Here is a 12892-nt window from a genome sequence, read left to right as displayed (position 1 = left end):
TGTAGCACTTGAGGCGAGGCTGAGTCAGCTTGAGGAACGTCTCCTCTCTGTCGAGCTTAGGGCTAGCCCTGTAGCTAGTAGGCCAGGTTTAGCTGGAGCGGAGCATTCTAGCTTAGCAGCGCAGGTAGCTGCTAACTCTAGCTCCCCCTCAGCGGCCCTCGAGCAGCCGGGGAAACAGGGCGGTTGGGTGACTGTCGGGTAAACGTAGCAGCAAAAAGTCTACCGGACACCCCCGCTATACCCCGCAGGCCTCCAATTAGTTTGCCCCACTCGGCAGCACGCTGGCTGAGAAGGACACGCTGGTTATTGGCTCCTCTATAGTGAGATACGTTAACTTAGGACAACCAGCGGCCACAGTTAGCTGCCTTCCCGGGGCCAGAGCAGGTGACATAGAGTCCCAGTTAAAGCTAATGACTAAGAGTAAACGGAGATTTAAACGGATTGTAATCCGCTGCGGTGAAAATGGCCTTCGCCTGAAGAGGTCTGAGGTCCTCCAAGCTAACGTAGAGTCCGTGTGCACATATGCGTGGACCATTTCAGACAAAGTAGTTTTCTCTGGCCCCCTCCCAAACCTCATCAGTGATGAGATGTTTGATCTTCTTTTAACCGCTGGCTGTCAGGGTGTTGTCCCAGTAACTCGGTAGGCTTCATTAATGATTGGAAGTCCTTCTGGGGCAAGCCTGGTCTCATTAGGAGGGACGGCATCCATCCCACGTTGGAGGGAGCATACCTCTTATCTAGAAACATATTTAAAAGCTTAGCTCCTCCATCCTGATGTACCAGAGTGGGGACCAGGCAACAGAGTCGCAGTCCTACACGCCTCTCCGAGTTTCTCTCTCGGCAGTCACCAACCATAGCTAACTTAGTTAAACATCCCATAGAGACTGTTTCTATCCCTCGGACCACCACAATTATAAAACTATCTAAACCTAGGAAAACAACTTCTAATGACTACAAAAACTTGATCCGTATCAAGTGTGAAACTAGACAAAATCAAGACAAAAATATTCAATGTGGTTTCCTAAACATTAGATCTTTATCATCCAAAGCTCTTCTAGTCAATGATCTGATAACCGAACACAACATTGATCTCTTTGGATTAACAGAAACCTGGCTATGAGTATGTTAGTCTAAATGAAGCCTCCCCTCCAAGTCATATTAACACTCAAATAGCTCATGAAAGTGGTCCAGGAGGGGGCGTGGCAGCCATCTATAACTCTGTTACTAATTAATATTAACCCAAAATCCAACTTTAGTTCTTTTGAGAGTCTGAGCATGACCATGCAACACCCGTCAAATAAAATAGTAAATTCTGTAGAATTTGTAATTATTTATCGTCCTCCTGGACCTTATTCAACTTTTCTAACTGAATTCTCTGAATTTTTGTCAGATCTAGCCCTGACTAAAGATAAGCTTATCATGGTAGGAGACTTCAATGTTCATGTTGACGTAGAAAATGATAGTTTCAGTGCCAGCTTTAGATCTACACTTGACTCTCTAGGTTTCTCTCAGGTGGTAGACGGCCCTACCCATATACATCTCCACACCCTAGACCTCATTCTAACTTATGGTTTGAGTATAGAGCATCTGACCATCTCTCCTCACAATGATTTCCTGTCAGATCACTTCTTAATAGCCTTTGACTTTGTTCTAAATAGTTATAACCCTCCAGTTAAAGCCGTGTTAACCAGGTCTCTCTCTGATAACATAGTAACTAAATTCAAGGAAAGAATTCCCTCTGCCATAGAATCAGCAGTGAATCTTCCTGACCCGCATACTGTTGCTAGCTCAGACATTGAATACCTAACAAACAGTCTGACAGATATGCTAAAAACAACGCTAGACGACATAGCTCCTCAAAAAATTAAAATTAAAAAACAGGAAAAGTCATCCTCATGGTTTAACTCATCAACCCACGAGCTTAAACAATGCTCCCGTAGATTAGAAAGAACTTGGCGTTCAACAAAAACAGACATAGATTATATAGCCTGGAAGGATAGCTTCAAAACTTATAAGAAAGCTCTGAGTAGAAGTAGAACTAATTACTACTCATCCTTAATAGCGGAAAACAAAAACAACCCTCGGTTTCTTTTCAGTACTGGAGCCAAACTGACCAAGAACCAAAATAGCATTGAGCCCACCATTCCTATCAATATATGTAGTGAGGACTTCATGAAGTTCTTTCAAAATAAAATTACAACGCTTAGGGATAACATCCATCAAACCCTACCGTCCGTTATCCCCATAACAGAGGAACTGGTTAAACCTAACAGTCATTTGGAATGCTTTCAGCAAATACAACTAGCCAAACTAAATTCCCTTATTTCTTCTGCTAAACCAACTACTAGCCTGTTGGACCCAATTCCTACTAGAATTCTGAAAGAGGCACTGCCACTAATCAATAATTCTATACTCGCAATTATTAACCAGTCTCTAACAATAGGTTATGTGCCACAATCCTTTAAACTGGCAGTTATTAAACCACTCATTAAGAAGCCAAACTTAGGGGCGTGGTTATGGCGCTGAGCTGAGCACACATCTTTTTGTGAGCTCCTGGCTATATTCTAATACAATCCTGTAAACTTTCCTTTAACTGCATAAACAGTGATAACCTTTTTTGCGGCGACTTAATACTGCATACCCGCGACAGTATGCCGAGGAGGAACAACTCGAAAGCACACTTTTCTCAGACTGAAGAAGACGACGTCCCAGATGCTAACAGCCTAGCTAACTCGGAGTGTGCTGCGAGTCACGTGCCTCGTGAGAACGAGGTGGACACGGGAGCACCCCAAAACGCGGACGTCATTCAGATACTTGACGGGATAAGAAAAGACTTTTCCACAAAGATAGATGTGGTCCTGAAAGCTATTCAAGATGTTAAGAGGAACGTGCAGGACTTCTCGGCGCGCATGGATGTAGCGGAAGCGCGCATCAGCAGCGTAGAGGACACAGTTAACTCAGAGAAGGGCAAGGCTGATGCTCGAGCTAAACAAGTGACTCTCCTCACAAACAAACTTGACGAGCTCGAAAACCACTCTCGCCGTTCCAACCTGCGGATTGTTAACGTGCCTGAGAGGAGTGAGGGGAGTGACGCAGTAGCTTCCCTGGAGAAGTGGCTCCCCGAGGTGCTGGGACCAGCGACATTCCCGAATCTTCCTCTGATTGAAACAGCGCACAGGTTACCTGGCCGGACGCAACCGAATCGATCAACCACTCCGAGAGTCATCATCGTGAAGTTTTTAAACTTTCAGGATGAAGTCCGAGTGATGCGAGCTTCCAGAGCCAAAGGCAAAGTTGTCTACGCCGGTCAACAGATCATGTTCTTCCCGGATCTTTCGGCGGAGCTCCACCGACGCAGGAGGGGTTTCGACCGGGCAAAACAACAGCTGAGATCGATGAACATTCGGTACGGAATAATCTACCCAGCCAAACTACGAGTGACGTCTGATGGACAATCACATGAGTTTGAAACCCCAGCAGAAGCTGAGAAATTCATACAAGGGTTACAGAATACAGAGGACTCACAGTCTATTTAAAGTGATTATTCGACATACTGTCAGCTTTCCCGGAAGAGATTTAAGCCGCAAGAAAGACTATGATGAACATTTCATATATACTTGTTTATGTAGATCATATTCTTTTGCCAGGGGACACAATGGAGATCTGTTTGGTTTAACTGCTCCCTTGTTCACACTGGATCAGTTACTGCACTTATCTGCACCCCAAGTTCGGGGGGAGGGTGGGGAAAGGCGAGGGGCTGTCTTGTTCCGGTTGACAGCTCAGGGGGTTTGTTCATGGCAAAGTTTAAGTGTTTTTGTTTTTGTTTTTTCCACATCTTGCGATATTTCATCGGTACTCTCCCAAAATGTTACTCAGAGATGCTCATCGGGTTTACAAACAACTAAAAGATGATGCTATGCTGTACAATCTGGTATATTATTAAGACTAGATGACTGCAAATAAAAATGTTAAATTCACTTCTTGGAATGTTAGAGGGATGGTAAAGTTGACTAAATTAAAGCAAGTGATTACCAGGCTTAAACAAGTCAAGTCTTCAATAGTGTTCATCCAGGAGACTCATTTACTCAGAGAGGACTTGGTGAAAGTTCATAGGAGATGGCCAGGCAAAGTAGTAGCATCCTGTTTCCCTTCTCGTTCAAGAGGGGTTATGGTGTTAATTCATAAGTCGGTGCCTTTTCAAATAAACAATACTATTTATGATAAAAGTGGTAGATTTGTGGTGGTTCAAGGAACTCTCGTGAGAGAAAATATTAATTTGGTTAATGTGTATGGCCCCAACGATGATAACCCATCATTTTTTGAGAATATATTTCTGATGCTGGCCACACTCCCTGGTAAGATTATATTGGCAGGTGACTTAAATTGTGTATTAGACCCTAAACTGGATCGATCGACAGGGATAGATGCATCCCATTCCCAATCCAGAAAAAAAATTCAACAATACATTAAAGACCTAAACCTCTGTGATCCTTGGAGGGCTCAGAACCCCAAGAAAAGGGAATTCTCCTGCTACTCTGCAGTATTTAAAACACACTCCAGAATAGATTATTTTTTAATATCCTCATCTCTGCTACCTAGTATATCTAATTGTTTGTATGATAGTATTGTTTTATCTGATCATGCCCCAACATCACTTTTGTACAACATCGGACGAGGGTATAGACAATCTGCTAATTGGCGATTACATCCAAAATGGCTACACGATTCTGACTTTATAAGATTTGTAGGAGATCATATTGATCTCTACTTCTCTATTAATACAAATCAAACTTCTGCAGCCATTAGATGGGAAGCTTTTAAAGCTTATATTAGAGGACAAATGATCAGCTTCACCAGCTCTAAATTTAACAAATTTAAACAAACTATGAATGAATTAGACGCCAAAATTAGAGAATTGGAGAGAGAAGTTAGCATAGATGATTCAACACAAAAGAAAAAGGAATTACAGATCCTTAAAGCAAAATATGAGGAGCTCTCCATGCTTAAGGCTGAGGATGGTATAGTAAGACTGAAACAAACTTTTTACGATCAGGGTGAAAAGCCAGGAAAACTACTAGCTTGGCAGATAAAGAAAATTGAATCAGACAGAGTCATCAATACAATTAGAAACGAACAAGGACAATTAACTACAGATCCCTTAGAAATTAATAACACCTTTGTCTCATTTTATAAAACTCTTTATAATTCTGACACTCCTCAAGACCAGATAAACCAAAACAATTTCTTGGATGGGCTGGTCATCCCCTGTATTTCTGAGAGTATAAAAACTGAACTGGAGAGGGGATTAAATTTAAATGACATCTCTAATGCCATTACAAACATTAGAGGAGGTAAAGCGTCAGGACCAGACGGGCTTCCTATCGATATTTATAAATTATTTAAAACAAAATTATTAGCCCCTCTACTAGATGTTTATTTGGAATCTTTTGAAACTGGTTGCCTCCCTGATTGGGTTCGTAGTCCTCTGATCACTCTTATTCCAAAACCAGGCAAAGTGCCAACAGAACGCGGTTCTTACAGACCCATATCACTTTTAAATTCAGATGCAAAGATTATAGCCAAAGCTCTAGCCATGAGACTTGAGAAGGTTCTACCATCCATTATTCATGGTGACCAGAATGGCTTTGTGCAGAAGCGGCAAGGGTTCCATAATGTGAGGAGAGTTCTTAACATAATATATGAATGTGAGGAGTCCCCTGATACTGCAATATTATCATTAGATGCCGAAAAGGCATTCGACAGAGTCGAATGGCCATACCTACTCGAAGTGCTTAGGCGGTTTGGATTTGGTGAGTATTTTCGGAGATGGGTCGAAATTTTATTTGTTGATTCTTCAGCTATGGTATCCACTAATGGTCTCATCTCTCAGCCTTTCAAGTTGTTTCGAGGCACAAGGCAAGGGTCACCAATTTCACCTCTTCTTTTTGTAATAGCCATGGAACCTTTAGCAATAGCGATCAGATCCCATCCCTTAATTCATGGTATTAAAATTGGGGATTTGGAACACAATACAGCAATGTACGCTGACGATACTATAGTGTTCTTATCACAACTTGCAGAATCGATACCGTCTCTCTTGGGGTTGTTTGGTCGATTTGGAAGTATCTCTGGGTTTAAGGTGAACAAAGAAAAGTCATCTATTATGTTTTTAAATGAAAATGAGAGGAAGAAACCTTTAGTATCTCATCCATTTGTGAATGCCTTGGAGGGATTTAAGTACTTGGGCATCAAAATAACCCCAAAGATAAGTAATCTTAGTTCAGCCAATTATGAGCCCATGGTACTTGATGTAACAGAAGAGATCTCGAGATGGACAACACTACCTCTTTCAATATTGGGAAGAATAAATCTAGTAAAGATGACTATACTAGCAAAGTTTGTATTTGTATTTCAATCAATTCCACTGGCTCCTCCTTTTTCTTTTTTTCCCAGGATCAGAAAGCTCCTTTCTAATTTCATCTGGAACAATAGGAAGCCAAGACTCAGACTTTCCCTCTTATATCTTCCTTATGATAGAGGAGGGCTACAGCTGCCAAATCTAGAATGGTATTATTGGGCTGCTCAGCTGAGGGCCATGATGTTTCGGTTTTCTAAAGATGCCTTCATACCCTGGTTAGAAATTGAAAAACGGTCCTCAAAAGATTTGCCATTGAATAGCTATCTATACTCAGCTTCTTTTAAAACACTAAAGAAAGATACTGCTAATCTTTTTGTAAAAAACTCTGTTGTTGTTTGGCATGAAGTACAAAAATATTTGGGTGACTCTTCAAGGTTGTCCTGTTTTGCCCCCATCTGGGGTAATGATCATTTTGCCCCAGCAAAGAATGATATGGGATTTAAAACTTGGATGAACAAGGGCATAAAACAAATGCAGGATGTATATGAGGATTGTACTTTAATGTCATTCAGTGAGCTAAAAGCAAAGTTTGATATACCACAGAAACACTTCTTTAAGTATTTACAACTCCGAAGTTTTATTCTGGCAAATTTAAGCAACTCAGTGCAACAACCTCCACTATCCACCTTAGAAACACATGCAACAAAAAACTGTTTTGGAAAAGGGCTGATCTCCCGGTTTTATAACTTATTGGTTGAAAACCATAAGGAAAACTCTGTAAGTCACGTATCCACTCCTGTCTCTTACTATCAATCTGACATTTCACTCAGTGAATGGAGTAAATTATGTTTAAAAGCACACACTCAAACCATCAACACTCGTTTGAGAATGATACAATTTAATTGGATAATGCGGACATATATTTCCCCTGTACAATTAAATAAATTTAATCCTAATAATCTTGACCTATGTTATAAATGTAACAATCACCAGGGTACATTAATTCACTGTTTATGGAAATGTGAAGGGATTCCAAAATTTTGGAATTCAGTGTTAAAATATGTTTCTCAAATCACGTCTTCTCCTGTACCTCTATGCCCTAAGCTCTGTATTTTAGGTATCTATCCTGAGAACTGTTCTTTATCCACCACAGAAAGGAAAATGGTTGATCTTTGTTTACTTCAGGCCAAACGCTGTATTGCATTATGTTGGAAGAATGTTGGATGTCCTTCTGTTAACCACTGGTTGAATAACATCGAGTTTGGCTCTTGAGAAGCTGACCTATATTGTTAGAAAAAGGGCTTCTGATTTTTATGACATTTGGAAGATTTTTCTGGAACTGTTGGAGAGGGGAGATATGGAGGAGACAGTGGGAGAGTGAGATGATAAAGATTTTTATATAAGAGTTTGTTTTGTTTTGTTTTTTGTTAGTAGTATGCTATAACTTATATCGAGAATATATTAATATTCATCATTTTCAATGTGTATTTTCATTTATGTATGTACTTATTTATTTATTTTCTCTTCATTTATTGCTCAGAATTTTGTTGAATATTTGTTGATGTATTTTTTTTTTGTTTATTTTGTTCAATAATGCCATATGTTGAAATTGTTGGTTGTTGTATTGTTGTATGAATATGAAAAATAATAAAGACGCTCCCCCTTGAACTGCCACCTTATCGCGGTGGGGGAGTTTGAGTACCCGAATGATCCTAGGAGCTACGTTGTCGGGGGGCTTGCCCCCCAGTAGGGTCTCCCAAGGCAAACTGGTCCTAGGTGACGAGTCAGACCAAAAGCAGTTCAACAAGCCCCCTATGAAAATACAACAAAAGAGGAAAGTGACGTCGCCCGGCGAGGCGCAGCCAGGGCCTCACCCTGGAGCCAGGCCTGGGGTTGGGGCTCGCATGCGAGCGCCTGGTGGCCGGGCCTTTGCCCGCGGGGCCCGGCCGGGCCCAGCCCGAAGGGATGACGCGGGTCCCTCCTGTGAGCTCACCACCCACAGAGGCAACCGTAGGGGTTGGGTGCAATGTGGATTGGGTGGCAGTCGACGGCAGGGGCCTCGACGACCTGATCCCCGGACACGAAACCTAGCTTTTGGGACATGGAACGTCACCTCGCTGGGGGGGAAGGAGCCTGAGCTTGTGCGGGAGGTAGAGAGATACCGGCTAGATATAGTCGGGCTCACCTCCACCCACAGCTTGGACTCTGGAACCCAGCTCCTTGACAGGGGCTGGACACTCCACTTCTCTGGAGTTGCCAGAGAGAGGCGGCGGGCTGGCGTGGGCTTGCTTATTGCCCCACAGCTCAGCCGCCATGTGTTGGAGTTCACCCCAGTGAGCGAGAGGGTCGCGTCCCTACGCCTTCGGGTAGGGGACAGGTCTCTGACTGTTGTCTCGGCCTACGGACCGAACAGCAGTACAGAGTACCCGACCTTCTTGGAGTCCCTGGGAGGGGTGCTGGATAGTGCTCCAACTGAGGACTCCATTGTTCTATTGGGGGACTTCAATGCCCACGTGGGCAACGACAGTGTGACCTGGAAAGGGGTGATTGGGAGGAACGGCCTCCCTCATCTGAACCCGAGCGGTGTTCTGTTATTGGACTTCTATGCTAGTCACAGTTTGGCCATAACGAACACCATGTTCGAGCACAGGGGTGTCCATAAGTGCACTTGGCACCAGGACACCTTAGGCTGGAGGTCGATGATAGACTTTGTGGTCGTGTCATCTGATCTCCGGCCACGTGTCTTGGACACTCGGGTGAAGAGAGGGGCAGAGCTGTCAACTGATCACCACCTGGTGGTGAGTTGGATGCGCTGGACGGGGAGAAAGCCGGACAGACTCGGCAGGCCCAAACGTGTCACGAGGGTCTGTTGGGAACGCCTGGCCGAGCCCTCTGTCCGCGCAGTCTTCAACTCCCGCCTCCTCGAGAGCTTCTCACGGATTCCGGGGGAGGTTGGAGACATTGAGTCCGAGTGGACTATGTTCTCCACCTCCATTGTTGAAGCTGCTACTCGGAGCTGTGGTCGCAGGGTCTCTGGTGCCTGTCGTGGCGGCAACCCCCGAACCCGGTGGTGGACACCGGAAGTAAGGGATGTCCTATCGGGCGCTGTTAGCTCATAGGACTCCTGAGGCAGCTGACGGGTACCGGCAGGCCAGGCGGGCCGCAGCCCGGGCCGTGATGGAGGCAAAAACTCGGGCCTGGGAGGAGTTCGGGGAGGCCATGGAGGAGGACTATCGGTCGGCCCCGAGGAAATTCTGGCAAACCGTCCGGCGCCTCAGGAGGGGGAAGCAGTTTTTCACCAACACCGTTTACAGTGGAGGTGGGGAGCTGTTGACCTCAACTGGAGATGTCGTCGGGCGGTGGAAGGAATACTTCGAGGACCTCCTCAATCCCACCATCACGTCTTCCGCTGAGGAAGCAGAGGCTGGGTTCTCAGAGGTAGACTCGTCCATTACCCAGGCTGAAGTCACCGAGGTAGTTGCTAAGCTCCTCGGTGGCAAGGCACCGGGAGTGGATGAGATTCGCCCTGAGTTCCTTAAGTCCCTGGATGTGCAGGGACTGTTGTGGCTGACACGTCTCTGCAACATTGCGTGGCGGTCGGGGACAGGGCCTCTGGAGTGGCAGACCGGGGTGGTGGTCCCTCTTTTTAAGAAGGGGGATCGGAGGGTGTGTTCCAACTACAGGGGGATCACACTCCTCAGCCTCCCTGGGAAAGTTTATTCCAGGGTACTGGAGAGGAGGATCCGGCCGTTAGTTGAACCTCGGATCCAAGAGGAACAATGCGGTTTTCGTCCAGGTCGTGGAACACTGGACCAGCTCTATACCCTCCACCGGCTACTCGAGGGTTCATGGGAATTCGCCCAATCAGTCCACATGTGTTTTGTGGACCTGGACAAGGCGTTCGACTGTGTCCCTCGGGACGTCCTGTGGGGGGTGCTCCGGGAGTATGGAGTCCGGGACCCTTTGCTAAGGGCTGTCCGGTCCCTGTACACCCGGAGCAGGAGTTTGATTCGCATTGCCGGCAGTAAGTCGGACCTGTTCCCAGTGCACGTTGGCCTCCGGCAGGGCTGTCCTTTGTCACCGGTTCTGTTCATAACTTTTATGGACAGAATTTCTAGGCACAGCCAGGGACTGGAGGGGGTCTGGTTTGGGGACCACAGGATCTCGTCTCTGCTTTTTGCAGACGATGTGGTCCTGGTGGCTTCATCAAACCTGGACCTTCAGCGTGCACTGGCGCGGTTCGCAGCCGAGTGTGACGCAACTGGGATGAGGATCAGCACCTCTAAATCCGAGGCCATGGTTCTCGACCGGAAAAAGGTGGCTTGCCCCCTTCAGGTCGATGGAGAGCCCTTGTCCCAAGTGGAGGAGTTCAAGTATCTCGGGGTCTTGTTCACGAGTGGGGGAAGATGGAGCGTGAGATCGACAGGCGGATCGGTGCAGCGTCTGCAGTTATGCGGTCACTGTATCGGTCCGTCGTGGTGAAGAAGGAGCTAAGCCAAAAGGCGAGGCTCTCGATTTACCAGTCGATCTTCGTTCCTACCCTCACCTATGGTCATGAGCTTTGGGTCATGACCGAAAGAACGAGATCCCGGATACAAGCGGCTGAAATGAGTTTCCTCCGTAGAGTGGCTGGGCGCACCCTTAGAGATAGGGTGAGGAGCTCAGTCACCAGGGAGGAGCTCGGAGTAGAGCCGCTGCTCCTCCGCATCGAGAGGAGCCAGCTGAGGTGGCTCGGGCATCTGTTTCGGATACCCCATGGACGCCTCCCTCGGGAGGTATTCCGGGCATGTCCCTCCGGTAGGAGGCCTCGGGGCAGACCTAGGACACGCTGGAGAGACTATGTCTTTCGGCTGGCCTGGGAACGCCTCGGGGTCCCACCGGAGGAGCTGGAGGACGTGTCTGGGGCGAGGGAAGTCTGGGCTTCCTTGCTTAGACTTCTGCCCCCGCGACCCGGCCCCGGATAAGCGGAAGAAAATGGATGGATGGATAAAGACATGTTTAAAAAAAAAAAAAAAAGAAGCCAAACTTAGACACAAGCCTTCTCTCAAACTGCAGGCCGATCTCCAACCTTCCTTTCCTGTCAAAAGTTCTGGAGAAATAGTCGCTAAACAACTCAACGATTATCTGCACGAGAATAATCTGTTAGAGGACTTTCAGTCCGGCTTCAGAATTCTATATTTGGAGCTTCTGTTTCTTGTCTTTCTTTCTTTCTCTCCGTGTAACCACATTACTGTAGCCACCAGAGCAGGATCCAGGGGATCAGACCCAAGACTCACAGAGTGGAGTTACTACCCGACCCCACCACCCAACCCCACCACAGCACCGTGACCCCACCGCAACGGCACGGCCCTTAAAATCCAGACTGAGATTGGTTCATCATCAGACCAACGCTCATCATAGACTTTTCTTAGTATTTGTATTTATCTTGCCTGTCTGCCACTCTCTGTCTCCCCCTTCTATTCCTCTCTCTCCCGGTCCTATCCCATGTACTTTCTCCCCCCAACCGGTCAAGACGGATGGCCGCCCTTCCAGAGTCTAGGGTCCGCCCCACAGTTTCTTCCTGAAGAGGGACTTTTTATGAACTTTTCTTCCTGCGAGGGAGTTTTTCCTGGCAACTGTTGCTTGTTACATCTGCTTGCTTTGGAAGGATTTAGTTGGGTTCTGTTGTCCTCTATCATTGTAAAAGCACATTGAGAAGTCTGTTGATGTGATTTAGCGCTTTACAAATAAAATTGAATTTAATTTAATTGAATATAGATAAGGAGGGACAATTCGGACGTACCCAAAGTCTATGGCAGGCACACTTTCATCCGGTGCGTCACTCAATTGTGTCCAGGTAGGAACAAACACATAAACAATTCCTATTGCTACAATCCTTATCCTTATGAAATCCCTACATCAATTTTGTGAGTGCCCATGCATGCACTTCGAGTCTTGTGCTACCAATCTGTTCTTTAGCTTGCCTAGCTTAATTAGTGGGCCTCGTTCTTTTTGTGGGATTAATTTGTTCCGCAGCTCCACAAACCCTCTCTGCAGAGCGAGTTCCTGGTACGCTTCAAGTGCGTGAATCCTGACTTCTGCAGAAGAATCCACCGCCAACTTACAGACACTAATAACAATACGCTCAGAGAAACTCTTTCCCAGTGTGAGGACATCATCCATTCCCACCCTGCGCATCAGCTGGAGGAGATGCATCGCTGTGGATTCTCTTACAGACGCATTGGGGTGAGTCAGGCCTGTATTGAACAGAAACGTGAGAACTTTACTCGGTCTGCACAGCTTCACAATTATTTCCAGGGCCCGGTTTACCAGCTGCTTGATAAATCTGTCAATGCATGTTAGTCTGGGGAGCAGGGAGCTTCCCAGTACATCTACCATGGGGTCCAGGGCTTTTACCATGGGTGAAAGACTCTCAACCAAGGTGTTAATGGCTTCACGGGCAACTAGAGTGCGCTTGCTGTTGATCTCGTCCAAGAGAGCCGTGTAAGTCACTTGTAGCTTTGTCTTCAACACCTCCGGATGATGCTGCGCCAA

The sequence above is a fragment of the Lipophrys pholis genome (genome assembly GCF_963383615.2).
Source record: "Lipophrys pholis genome assembly, chromosome: 5".
Classification (NCBI taxonomy): domain Eukaryota; kingdom Metazoa; phylum Chordata; class Actinopteri; order Blenniiformes; family Blenniidae; genus Lipophrys; species Lipophrys pholis.
The sequence above is the reverse complement of the archived record's forward strand: the minus strand, read 5'-3'. Positions refer to the sequence as shown.